Raw genomic sequence first — 14643 nt, 5'->3', positions numbered from 1 at the left:
GAGAGTTCTATGTGCATGGAAAGCTAAATTTATGCGGCCTAAGTTTAGTGGAAGTACTAACGAAGCGTGATATACTACGCATATTTGGTGCTTTTTGCGTGGTGCCCTCTAAGAAGGTTCTAGAAGGTGGAGGAAAGTCTACAGCAGAGAGGATACAGAAGAAACTACGCAGAATTTGTGAGTGTGATTTCGTTTTAGGCTAGAAGGTCTATCTAGAGAAAGTTTTACGAGGGGGGACTAAACCTGAAGATGAGGAGGGAAAATATCTTGCCAGCAAAGTTAGTGTACAAAAAAGCTCATTAAGGAAAAAGGTGAAAAACGGAAGCAGTTTTATTTTTGCGCGAAATTGGGTATCACGAGCCTAATCTATACAATCTGAACTACAATTTTATTCAATTTTTGTTATTAATTGAGCAATGCTTCAAAGAACATTGAAAACAAATTTGATTTCTTAATTTTTGTAAAGAAATTTTTAAGACCTTTTTTAAGCATTGACTTGTCTGTTAACGCCCAAATGAATTTATGAGAATAAAACAATTGTTTTAACGGAAATAGTTATTTTTTTTATTTTAAACCAGGTTTATCTAATTTTGATTTCAATAAAGTTTGATAATTTTGATCCCAACTTGGCAGGTCAACATGTTTACATTTTTTCTCAAATAATAAGCTATTTAGTAGTTTAAAAAAAGCGTTTGTTTTCAATTTTCTTATGCAGCTACCACAAACTATCTACCTTTTTAAGAGTGTAGAAAATTCTAAAAAAAAACAATTTTTAACTCTAATTTTGGACAAATAATTGCCGAGATAGATCCTTGCAAAGAATTTATGGAAGAAAATACTGAGTGTTTTCCAAACAACCTTCATTTTCCAACTAACGAAATTTTGACTATCGCTCCGATTTTCAATGTTATAATATGAATCTGAAGTAAGATCTTCTGATCCATCGAAAAAGCTTATTTTCAAAATTCTAAATTTCAAATCTCACTTAGAAGTCAGGAAAAAAAGGCAAATTCATATGAAAATTGAAAAGTTGCTTAAAAATGATTTTTTATATCTCCCCTTAAACACATAAAAAACATTAAACCTATTTTTTAAAATTTTGAAAAAAAAATAAATAAAATTATAATTAGGTAATTCTCTACCAACTCACACCAAATCGGGAAAAGTTGCCCCCACCCCTCTTAGATTTGCGTGAAACTTTGTCCTAATTGGTAACTTTTGTCTCTGATCACGAATCCGAGGTCCGTTTTTTGATATCTCGTAACGGAAGGGCTTTTTCATTACACAACTGTAAATTTTTTTGGAACATGTAATTTTAAGGGAAATTTAATGTACTTTGCGAATCTACATTAACTAAGAAAGGTAATTTTTTCATTTCAAACAAAATTTTTCACTTTAAAATTCGTGTTTTTTGTAATTTTGCAGGGTTATTTTTTCAAGAGTATATCAATGTTCTACAAAGTTGTAGAGCAGACAATTACACAATTTTTAATGTATATAAATCTTGCGATCTCACGTAAAAAAGTTTTGAACAAGTTGGTCGTAGTTGATCATGGTCGTTCATCGTCACCCGCGACAGACTCGAACAACGAAACAAAGAAAAAAAAGGAAAATGTAACTTTTTCCAAACTTTTTTTTTCGTAAAATCACGATAACTCATGATGTTTATAAGCAATTGTCTGCTCTACAACTTTGTTCAACTTTGTTACACTCTAAAAAATAACCCTGCAAAGTTAGAAAAAATAATAATTTTAAAATAAAAAAAATTTTCTAAATGAAAAAAATTGCCTTTCTGGATTAGTGTAGATTCGAAAAGTACATTAAATTTCCCTTCAAATGACAACTTTTTTTTGTGTTTTTTTTTGATGAAAATACGTTTTTTCGGAATGTTGAGTACGCCTTCAAATCGGGCGTCTAATCCATATTATAAAAAAATTTCGATGGTTTTGTTCGAACGCGAATTAATTCAAGACGTAACGTCGGATCGATGTGCTCTTTGTTGCGTTGGGTTCGTATAAGCCCAAGGAAGGTTTATACGCTAACTAATTGGCACTTCAGCCACTCTGGAACCGATTCCAGAGCATCGGCAAATTGTATGGAAAAAGTTACGTAAAAACAAATTTTAATCACAGGAGGCTGAATAACCATATAAGCAAAAAACGTCAACAAACAAAAAAAGGCAGAGCGAAGTTTGTCGGGTTCAGCTTGTTTTACATAAAAGTCTTTTGATTCCAAATTTCTATCTCATGAAAAATCGCATGTTCAAAAATGGAAGGGGTAGTACCGCCCCTCCGTCACGAGATATCCAAAAACGGACCTCGGATTCGTGATTAGGGACAAAAGTTACTTCTTAGGACAAAGTTTCACGCAATCGAAGAGGGGTTGGGGCAACTGCTGTGTGAGTTGGTGGGGAATTACCCAATTGTCTACCTTTTTCTGAACAAATACTGTGAAAATAACAAAAAATGTTATGAAATACAGTCATGCCTCGGTTTTGCACGCCTCGGTTTTGCACTGCCCCGGTTTTGCACCGTTCAGCTGCCTCGGTTAAGCACGGCCCAGTGCTTAACTGAAGCACAGAGCTTATGGGATTTTGGCTATATGGGAGACATTGGCTATAATTCTATGAATAATCATGCAAACATCAAAAAATTATTGTGTTTTGAAATCGGGATGATGTCAGTTATCCATTAAAATTAATATTTCATGAAAATTTTCACAAAAATACGTATTTTTCCTGTATTTCGAAAATGCATTATTTTTCTCTAAAAAATTCAAAAATATATTTCTATTGCAATATGGGTATCAAATGATCAGGTTTTTTCATACATTTTGGATGTAATAACAACATTTTTAGAAAATACTCAAAATTTTCACAAAACTACGTATTTTCGAAAAAAATACTCAAAATTTAATTTTTTACAATATGGGTATCAAACGATCGGATTTTTTCATACATTTCGAATGTAATAACAACATTTTTTAAAAATACTCAAAATTTTCACAAAACTACGTATTTTCGAAAAAAAATACTCAAAATTTCAATTTTTACAAAATGGGTATCAAACGATCGGGATTTTTTCATACATTTCGAATGTAGTAACAACATTTTTAGAAAATACTCAAAAATTTTACAAAACTACGTATTTTCGAAAAAAATACTCAAAATTTCAATTTTTACAATATGGGTATTAAACGATCGGGATTTTTTCAAACATTTCGAATGTAATAACAACATTTTTTGAAAATACTCAAAATTTTCACAAAACTACGTATTTTCGAAAAAATACTCAAAATTTCAGTTTTTACAATATGGGTATCAAACGATCGGGATTTTTTCATACATTTCGAATGTAATAACAACATTTTTAGAAAATACTCAAAATTTAATTCAAAATTCAAAATTCAATATTCCTGCTCAGCGGATTTCGCCAGAAGGAGACGACGATGATCACGATACCTAATGAACACAAAAAATTTGGATATTTCCACAAATTTGTGTTATAACTTATGAAATGTATAAAAAAAATCCCGATTATTTGATACCTCTTGTGAAAAACGGAAATTTTGAGTATTTTCTTTCAAAAATACGTAGTTTTGTGAAAACTTTGAGTATTTTCATTTTTTAACTTTCATTTTTTAACTTTCGAAATGTATGAAAAAATTCCGATCATTTGATACCCACATTGTAAAAACGGAAATTTTGAGTATTTTTTTTCGAAAATACGTGGTTTTGTGAAAATTTGGAGTATTTTCAAAAAATGTTGTTATTACATTCGAAATGTTTGAAAAAATCCCGTTCGTTTGATACCGATATTGTAAAAATTTAAATTTTGAGTATTATTTTTCGAAAATACGTAGTTTTGTGAAAATTTTGAGTATTATCAAAAAATTTCGTTATTACATTCGAAATGTATGAAAAAATCCCGATCGTTTGATACCCATATTATAAAAATTGAAATTTTGAGTATTTTTTTCGAAAATACGTAGTTTTGTTAAAATTTGGAGTATTTTCTAAAAATGTTATTGTGACATCCAAAATGTTTGAAAAAACCTTATCTTTTGATACCCATATTGCAAAAACAATATATTTTTGGTTTCTTTAGAGAAAAAAATATGCATTTTCGAAATACAGGAAAAATACGTATTTTTGTGAAAACTTTCATAAAATAATAATTTAAATGGTTAGCTGACATCATCCCGATTCCAAAACACTATAATTTTATGATGTTTGCATGATTTTTCGTACGATTAAAGCCAATGTCTCCCATATAGCCAAAATTCCATAAGCTCTGTGCCTCGGTTATGCACGCCTCGGTTTTGCATCCCCCATATGCGGTGCTAAACCGAGGCACGACTGTATTCTTACAAAATCCATTTTTGCATAAGATTTTAATAACAGTTTATGTTATCATAACAAAATATGTTATTGGTCTGATATTGGTTGAACGCCAAAACAACTTGGGAATAACATGTTTTGTTATGGAAGAATAACTCCAACTGTTATTGGGATGATCGGATTAGTTGTTAAAATAACAAAAAATAATAACAAAGATTTGTTCGAAGAATAACTCAAAATGTTATTAGTCTGTTATTACAATAACAACCCCGGGCAGAAAGTTGCATCTTGGAAAAATCTACCCTTGTTCGTAAAAACACGAACAAGTCAAGTTCACCCCAGGGTATGGTTAAGAGATAACCGAACATGGCCACGAACATAAATTGTTCGAGGCGTATCTGCGAAAAATCTTGTTGAGTTTATTTGACCAACAATGCCACATCAAGTTGAGTTTATAGTAGCAAACAACTGAAATCTTCCAAAAATCATATCAAGTTCATAAAGTAGATTTTGATCCCAAAAATAATTTTATTGGTTTTTAATGCACCCCGCCACAATTCAGACCCCCCCCCCCCTTCTTCCTCTTAACAAATATGAGTAATATTGCAGGAATATACGCACTTACATCAAAACAAGATTTTTCAAAGTTGAAAAATTATTTTACTTTAAAAACTCATTAAAAAATTGTGGAGAAAGCGTTGAATCGCCAAAATGTCACAATAATTTTCCAAATCACGAAAAATCCAAAGTCTCTATATTCCATTTTTTTTTAAATTAAAAATAAAAGTTTATGAAAATATTCCTAAAATTGCATAAGTCCAAAAATCCACAGCACAATTTCAAAAAGCCTGGTAATGTTTCTTATCAAAATAATTTTTCAAAATGTTGAAAATTTTTCAACTGGCTGAGAGCAAAAATTTCGTGAAGTCCTGAAAATCTAATAAATTCTACCAAAAATCTTGTCGTGATACGGATCCCGTAAATTTTCTAAGTGCCGGAACGATTTTTCTAGGGGGTATATCAATAATTATTAAAAACCGACTTTCGAATTTCAAAATTTCAATGAAGACGTTTTGTTAGGGACATTATTTTAGGAACAAACTGATGTTTTTGTAAAAATCGGACAAAAATTTCCTGTAATTTCGTCGATTTTTCCGAAATTTTGGTTCAAAGCAAAAATAAACATCAAAATAATTTATCATGTTTCCAAACTCCCGAAAATTTTCTAAGTCCCAAAAAAATGCTTTTTCTGTAAAAGTAAAGAATTGAAAAATATACGCAAAAATGTCAAAGTCCAGCATAAATAAAATCAAACTTTAAAATATCAGCTCATGAACATTATTCTAAGTGTCGGAAATTGAAAATTATGTCAGTGACTGCTAATTTTTCTAAGTCCAGCATAAATTTGAAATAAAGTCAAAATAATCATTTCATGATGTTCGGGTAAAATTTTGGAAAAAATAAAATTTTCGAAATTTTTGCTAAGTCCAAAAAAACTACCACTAACACCTCAATATCAACTGTAGATTCCGGGACCCGGGCGGAAAGTGAGTTGGTGGATATAACTTCGAACTATCTTGGCTTGTTTATTCGCATCTTGCTGTAAACTCCTCGAGTTATGACGACTTTTGAAACCGACTGCGTATCATGGAAAGTATATTCCATGATCATACTGCATTATCTACAGTTGATATTGAGGTGTTAGTGGTAGTTTTTTTGGACTTAGCAAAAATTTCGAAAATTTTATTTTTCCCAAAATTTTACCCGAACATTATGAAATGATTATTTTGACTTTATTTCAAATTTATGCTGGACTTAGAAAAATTAGCAGTCACTGACATAATTTTCAATTTCCGACACTTAGAATAATGTTCATGAGCTGATATTTTAAAGTTTGATTTTATTTATGCTGGACTTTGACATTTTTGCGTATATTTTTCAATTCTTTACTTTTACAGAAAAAGCATTTTTTTGGGACTTAGAAAATTTTCGGGAGTTTGGAAACATGATAAATTATTTTGATGTTTATTTTTGCTTTGAACCAAAATTTCGGAAAAATCGACGAAATTACAGGAAATTTTTGTCCGATTTTTACAAAAACATCAGTTTGTTCCTAAAATAATGTCCCTAACAAAACGTCTTCATTGAAATTTTGAAATTCGAAAGTCGGTTTTTAATAATTATTGATATACCCCCTAGAAAAATCGTTCCGGCACTTAGAAAATTTAAGGGATCCGTATCACGACAAGATTTTTGGTAGAATTTATTTGATTTTTTGGACTTAGCAAAATTTTGGCTTTCGACCAGTAAAAATTTTTCGAGAACAGGAAACTGAAAAAAAAATTGGGACTTAGAAAATTTTTGGGAATTTGGAAACATGATAAAATATGTTGATGTTTATTTTTGCTTTGAACCAAAATTTCGGAAAATTCGTCGAAATTACAGGAAATTTTCGTCCGATTTTAGAAAAAACATCAGTTTGTTCCTAAAATAATATCCCTAACAAAACGTCTTCATTGAAATTTTGAAATTCGAAAGTCGGTTTTAAATAATTATTGATATACCCCCTACAAAAATCGTTCCGGGACTTAGAAAATTTACGGGATCCTTATCACGACAAGATTTTTGGTAGAATTTATTAGATTTTCAGGACTTCGCGAAATTTTTGCTCTCAGCCAGTTGAAAAATTTTCAACATTTTGAAAAATTATTTTGATAAGAAACATTACCAGGCTTTTTGAAATTGTGCTGTGGATTTTTGGACTTATGCAATTTTAGGAATATTTTCATAAACTTTTATTTTTAATTTAAAAAAAAATGGAATATAGAGACTTTGGATTTTTCGTGATTTGGAAAATTATTGTGACATTTTGGCGATTCAACGCTTTCTCCACAATTTTTTAATGAGTTTTTAAAGTAAAATAATTTTTCAACTTTGAAAAATCTTGTTTTGATGAAAGTGCGTATATTCCTGCAATATTACTCATATTTGTTAAGAGGAAGAAGGGGGGGGGGGGGGTCTGAATTGTGGCGGGGTGCATTAAAAACCAATAAAATTATTTTTGGGATCAAAATCTACTTTATGAACTTGATATGATTTTTGGAAGATTTCAGTTGTTTGCTACTATAAACTCAACTTGATGTGGCATTGTTGGTCAAATAAACTCAACAAGATTTTTCGCAGATACGCCTCGAACAATTTATGTTCGTGGCCATGTTCGGTTATCTCTTAACCATACCCTGGGGTGAACTTGACTTGTTCGTGTTTTTACGAACAAGGGTAGATTTTTCCAAGATGCAACATTCTGCCCGGGAATCCAATAACAAAAAAATCATAACGGCGAATAACAAAACTTGTTATAAATAACATAAAATGTTATTGGCCTAGTATTTTCAAATATCAAAAAATGTTATTCCCACGTTATTTTCGTCTGCTCGGGTTTATGATCATAGGGAAGAATGTAAACAATATCGAAGTTCAGTTTTTGCAGAGAACTTTTTTTTGCAATTCTTTCAAAGGCTGTATTTTGACTTTTACATTTCTGGAATACTTGAAAAATTAAAAAAAAATTACGTATTTAAAAAAATACTCTCATTTTATGCCTTTGAATATGTGTATCAATGATCGCTTATTGCTTAATTATTTCGAATTTGAGTATTTTTTTGGCAAGCTTAAAAATAAATATTTTTAAAAAAAACTACTTTTAGCACCGAAATTTGTAAAAAAATCCCAGTCTTTGCAAGATAGACTCTTTGTTTACACTTCGGCATTGGCCTGATAACATTGTTTTGCTGTAAATTTTTGCGATAAGTTTGGTGTTCTTAACTTTGAAGTTTTAAGATTCCTGATTATGCTAAAATGATTTACTATCATAAAGCAAAACAGACAAACATACATTTTTTTAAGTTTTACTCATTTCGATAACCTTGTAAGTATTTTGTATTGATTATAGAAAAAATATCTAGATCAAATATTTCGATCAGGTTTCTTTTCATCTACATCTACAACCTTAGCCTGAAGATGAGGTCAACCCGGACCAAGCAATAACAACTAACTCCAATCCTCGGATTATGGCAAATCGAAAACCCAACTCAAGCCAGCACGCTGGAACCAAAACCTTTCTCACACTAAAGCGATATTACTAGTAGACAAGCGGCGGAAATGACAAGCAAGATCTAGAAGAAAGGAGGGTGCATTTTGCTAAAGGGACAAGCCAAAAGCTGCGCAGCTACTCAGAAATTCAGAGAACAAAAAGAAAACCCGGTGAAACTGGCCGTGCAAATGTACCTCGGAGAAGATCTGGGAGTCCACGGAAGGAGAAATCGCACACGGGTTGAGTGTGTCACAGAAAAGAAACGGAACAGAGTTGAATTTATGCGGGACATCACGTCGGGTTTTATTTGTTGTCATGTTGTGTTGTTTTGTTTTTTCGGGGGAGGTTCATTTTGGGTTCAGAACGTTTATTTCCGTTGTGTTCGAAAAAAAAATGTTGTTTTTGTTTATTTTTTCGAGAGTTGAAATCAACCGTGGAAAATATGTACAGCCGCGAGGAGTATTTTTAGAGAAGAATGTTTGTAAGGTGTTTGTAGTGAAAGTTTTTGAACATTTTTTGTTTTTGTTTTCGTTGATATCGAGCCAACGACAAAGAGCATGCACGATTGGCGTGCAAATTCCACGAATGTCGAGAAGAGTCGTCAGCATGGAATGAGAAAAAACGTTTAAAGTGAGAGATTTTAGAGTTGATTATGAAACAATTGTAAGGTATATTTCTTTTAGCAGAAAGATGAAATGAATTAAATTTATTTTATTTTATATGAACATGTTAGGCTGTTATACATGATTGATTAAATGTGAACAAAAAATTCGATTCCTACGACTTGTCATGGCAATTTTGTTTCTGTTTCCAAAAACTACTCTAGCTGCCAATTAAATATTAATAAAGAATCCCTCCCGAAAAAGACAATGAAATATGACACCTCCCACGATACATATGTAGGGACATATAGGATGGGTTAGCTGAAAGCAACATAAAATAAATAAAACTCTAATCGATAGTGTGGGTGTGATGGAGGTGAAACTTGATGTTTATTCAATTATTTTACATTATGGTTTCTAGTCCTTTTATTGGTTATTGGCGTTCAAATATGGGATAGAGAGTCTTTTCTATTGAATACATTAATGTTTAAAATGCATATTGGGTAATTCTCTACAGACTCACACGAAATCGGGAAAAGTTGCCCCGACCCCTCTTCGATTTGCGTGAAACTTTGTCCTAAGAGGTAACTTTTGTCCCTGATCACGAATCCGAGGTCCGTTTTTTGATATCTCGTGACGGAGGGGCGGTACGACCCCTTCCATTTTTGAACATGCGAAAAAAGAGGTGTTTTTCAATAATTTGCAGCCTGAAACGGTGATGAGATAGAAATTTGGTGTCAAAGGGACTTTTATGTAAAATTAGACGCTCGATTTGATGGCGTACTCAGAATTCCGAAAAAACGTATTTTTCATCGAAAAAAACACTAAAAAAGTTTAAAAAATTCTCCCATTTTCCGTTACTCGACTGTAAAAATTTTTGGAACATGTCATTTTATGGGAAATTTAATGTACTTTTCGAATCTACATTGTCCCAGAAGGGTCATTTTTTCATTTAGAACAAAATTTTTCATTTTAAAATTTCGTGTTTTTTCTAACTTTGCAGGGTTATTTTTTAGAGTGTAACAATGTTCTACAAAGTTGTAGAGCAGACAATTACAAAAAAATTGATATATAGACATAAGGGGTTTGCTTATAAACATCACAAGTTATCGCGATTTTACGAAAAAAAGTTTTGAAAAAGTTACTTTTTGCGTTTCTCTTTGTTTCGTCGTCCGTGTCTGTCGCGGGTGACCATGAACGGCCATGATCGATGACGACCAACTTTTTCAAAACTTTTTTTCGTAAAATCGCGATAACTTGTGATGTTTACAAGCAAACCCCTTATGTCTATATATCAAATTTTTTGTAATTGTCTGCTCTACAACTTTGTAGAACATTATTACACTCTAAAAAATAACCCTGCAAAGTTAGAAAAAACACGAAATTTTAAAATGAAAAATTTTGTTCTAAATGAAAAAATGACCCTTCTGGGACAATGTAGATTCGAAAAGTACATTAAATTTCCCATAAAATGACATGTTCCAAATTTTTTTACAGTCGAGTAACGGAAAATGGGAGAATTTTTTAAACTTTTTTAGTGTTTTTTTCAATGAAAAATACGTTTTTTCGGAATTCTGAAAACGCCATCAAATCGGGCGTCTAATTTTATATAAAAGTCTCTTTGACACCAAATTTCTATCTCATCACCGTTTCAGGCTGCAAATTATTGAAAAACACCTCTTTTTTCGCATGTTCAAAAATGGAAGGGGTCGTACCGCCCCTCCGTCACGAGATATCAAAAAACGGACCTCAGATTCGTGATCAGGGACAAAAGTTACCCCTTAGGACAAAGTTTCACGCAAATCGAAGAGGGGTCGGGGCAACTGCTGTGTGAGTTGGCGGAGAATTACCCTATTAAATACAAATATTCTAAACTGCAGAATATTTGCTCGTAGTTTTCTTTTTAAAAGACACAACACATGGATAATATCAAAAAATAAATATTGACATTCTCTAAAACCATTTATAAGTGAATCTACTATCACTGCTCAGTTTTTCAGTGTACGATTTGGGTGTTTCAGAAAATCTTACTTTTCTGGAAATTTATTAGGATTTTTTTCTTTTAGAAATTCAAGCCAAACCCCTCAAAAAATGTTGCAGTTCAGGATTAAATTTGGATAAAAACTAATTTTTTTTTGAGGATTGATTTTGGACTAATTGTTCTAATTTAAAAAAAAACATTAAATTATCCATCAATGTTGCATTCGAAAGAAGTGATTTAGCACTACAAACGCTATCTGCCCTCAGAATTGGTCCAATGGTTTTAGTTTGTGCACTTTAACCCACCGGAGGTAGCGTACGTGTACTTTGTACACAGTTTGTAAGGGCACTTGTAAGAAAGGCGAAAACACGCGACTTCCCGAAGGTTAAAAATGGTAGAAAAAAGAGTTTGCCAAATTTTTGAATTCATTTTATTTAGGCAGCTGCAAATATTTTTGAAAGTTTATGTCATTCGAAAAAAAATGAAAAATTTATATCGTTCGGAAAACATGAAAATTTAAAATTACAAGCCATAGAATGAAATTCCCGGAAGTTTTCCCAAAACCAAAAATCCCCGAATCCCGAAAATTTTTATTTTTTGTCCCGGGAATTCCCGAAATTGAAAGAAAACTATATATGGTCTTAAAATTCAGATTTGCTAGTGAAAAAAGATGAACAGTGGAATACTTAGAAATCGATAAGAATTTTACAGCATTAAATTTTTTATTCAGCAAATATTAGCATTCATTTGACTTATAAGGGAATCCGCTAAGTGACTAGCGCAGGGGTGCCCAACCTTTTGGCCCTGCTGGCCAGATCTGATTTTTCTGAAGCATTGGCGGGCCGGAACTAATATTTGATAAAAGAAAACACATTTTTTTCCTTTTTGATGTTTGGGTTCTTTCAAAGTAAATAAATTAAAGAACTAGTGTTGCAAATAAGATTCAAATATCTTGATTTAAGGAATGAAAAACAAAGATAGCCTTCAAAAATGTGTTTATTTGACTAATTTCAATTTATGTTTGTTTAAAATTGTATAGTTATTGGTTTTGGCGATTGCAATTAAATACCTTGATATTTTTTTTATTAAAAAAATCAAAATTCAATGATCGTTGCAGTTTTTTTGAGTTGAATTTAAAAAATCATACTAAAATTTATTCAAACGGAATTTGAATTCGAATATCCTTTCAAAAAAAAATGTTTTGCGTTGTTGTGCAGCTTCATTCAAATAGTTTAAAAATATTTCAAAATGATTTTAAATACACACACAGTTTAAAAAGTGTAAAAAATATCAATTAAATCATTTTCAGTTCATTATTCTTCAAAATTCAAAATTTATGAAAAAATTTAATTTTTGCTTCCTAATTTTTTGCCTCATTTTGAGAAATTTTTTAATATTTTTAGAATATTTGCATCGATCTATTTTCAGTATGAATAATTAGCTTTTTTCCAATAAAAAACTTTATCACTGAAAAAAAAAAAGTTTTCTGCTTTCTTATTTATTTAAAAAAATAGAAAAAAAACTTCAATTTGAAGTACACACAGTTAAAACTGAAATAAATTCAATTTTAGTGTCTTTTTGTACAGTTTTAGACAACAATCCAAGTTTTTTTTTAGAAATTTTACAATTTAACGAAATGGATAATTTTTTTTCTTGTTCAATTTTTCAGTTTAAAAATATCAATATAGAAATTTTAAGAACTAAATTCAAATATGAAGAATGTTGTTATAATATGTTAAAATTTGATCTCGAGCTTAGTTTTTTAATTCAGACAATCAATTTATTCATTAAATACATCATGAAGAGCCTTAAGGGCCGGTCAAAGAACTATTTTGAAAAGCCGTCGCGGGCCGGATGAAATGGCTTCACGGGCCGGACGATGGGCAGGCCTGGACTAGCGCTTTAAATAATTCTATTTAACCCTCTACTGCCCAAATTTTTTTTTCGAAAATATTTATTTTTCCCATGTTCAGGAGGTCATTTTGAGCAACTTTTGTTCTACGAAAAACTTTACTTCTCTTGTTTTATGTTTTTCTTGTTTCATTTTTAGTATTTTAATTTGCATTTATCTTGTTTAGTTTATGTTTGTTTTTGGTAGTATTTGGCCTACTCTACCGTCTAATATAATTACATTTCGCCTATCTAATTTTTTCATGTTTTTACAGTCACTTTTTCAATTTTTTGCATGTTTTTCACATTTTCTGCCATAGAATCGCACCATCATCATTTAAATTGCAAAAAAATGCGTAGAGGCATAGTCTGGGACACTACAAAAATTACTGCATACTTCTTTTTACTGAAAATATAGGAAATGTTAGTAAAAAACACAGCCAAAGTTGACCCCTAAAAAAATGGCATTTTTAAAGACATTGGCAAAGTCACATAAAACAAGTTAAACTTCCAACCCTGAAATTTTCTAAAATTTTAAGAGTTCTTCTTTCCAATGCTTTTTAAATATCAAAAATCGGTTGGAAAATTGATTTTTGGCGATTTTTTAAATCGAAGCCCGTCTAAAGGCGGGGTTAGGTTGTAGAGGGTTAATTTTAAATATTTTTTAAAAGACTGGGTATAACAAAATGTATATTCATGATTTTTAATTCAAAAATAATATCATATTTAATTATTTTTCGTCCAACACCGGCATCTGTGGCAAATCAGGTCAAATGTTTAAAATTAAGACAGCTGTTCAGGACAAACTTTGTGATTTTTGTTATTGATTTCAGTAAAAACAGGAACATAACAGTTCAATTAGTACACCGATTTCCAAATTTATTGCCGATTTTTTTCAAGTTGGCGGTAGTGACTTAAAGATAATTAGTAAAATATTTTCTTATATCAAACATGACTTTCTGAACTTATGTAAAATTTTACATTTACTAGTATCATTTTATTTGTTAACGTTTTTTTTTTTTTTTTAGACATTTAAAAGAATGTTGTTAAGCTTTTCTAGTCATGTCAAATAAAAAATATAAGAGATTATTTAATTTCAATAACATTGCACTAGAAAATGTGGTGCATTTGAAATTCAAAGCACACTACAGAACTTTTTAAAAATATCTTTTAGGCTATCTAAAATCTGCTATCCTTGTTTAGGTTGAAGTGTAGATTATTACCAATTAATAGTATTGAGCGTAATCTGTGACTTGAGGCTAAAAAATCATAACAATATTGCGCAATTCTCACTAACTTGGACTTCGCACTAAATTATTGCTATCGATCGCACTATTGCGACTTGTCAAACTGTCTTGGGAAATTTTAATTTTCTCAAAAAATGATCAAAGCGAGCCGATGTTGCTCACCTGTCAATCGCAATTTTAAAGTGCGAATGTCCAGTTTGGTGGAAACTGCGACTAGAAATGTAAATAAAAAATCCGGGAAAAATGGACGCCCTACCAGTACAATTGTTTTTCTATTATGAGTTTACAGAAAATCCCAGTTTTAAAGAAAAAAAAAAGCAAAAAGGACTATTTGCACTGGTATGCACATTAAAACAAGAAAATCTAAACGTTTATAAATTAATTCAATCATGCTAAAAATAATTTTCATCCCAGGAAAGTGAACTTTAAAAAAAATCAGTCGATTACACGTAAATTTTCATTGAATTTTGAAGTTATTAGAAGACAATTTT

At 31.0% G+C, this 14643-nt stretch overlaps 1 protein-coding gene across 7 annotated transcripts in view; it reads right to left on the bottom strand.

Annotated features, from left to right (window-relative positions):
* LOC120428975 (uncharacterized protein ZK1073.1) overlaps positions 1-14643 on the bottom strand; it is a 123111-nt gene that overhangs the window by 9045 nt on the left and 99423 nt on the right. The window lies entirely within an intron of this gene.

The sequence above is a fragment of the Culex pipiens genome, chromosome 3 (genome assembly GCF_016801865.2).
Source record: "Culex pipiens pallens isolate TS chromosome 3, TS_CPP_V2, whole genome shotgun sequence".
In the NCBI taxonomy this organism is placed as follows: Eukaryota; Metazoa; Arthropoda; class Insecta; order Diptera; family Culicidae; genus Culex; species Culex pipiens.
This window is presented reverse-complemented; position numbering and strand designations above follow the sequence as displayed.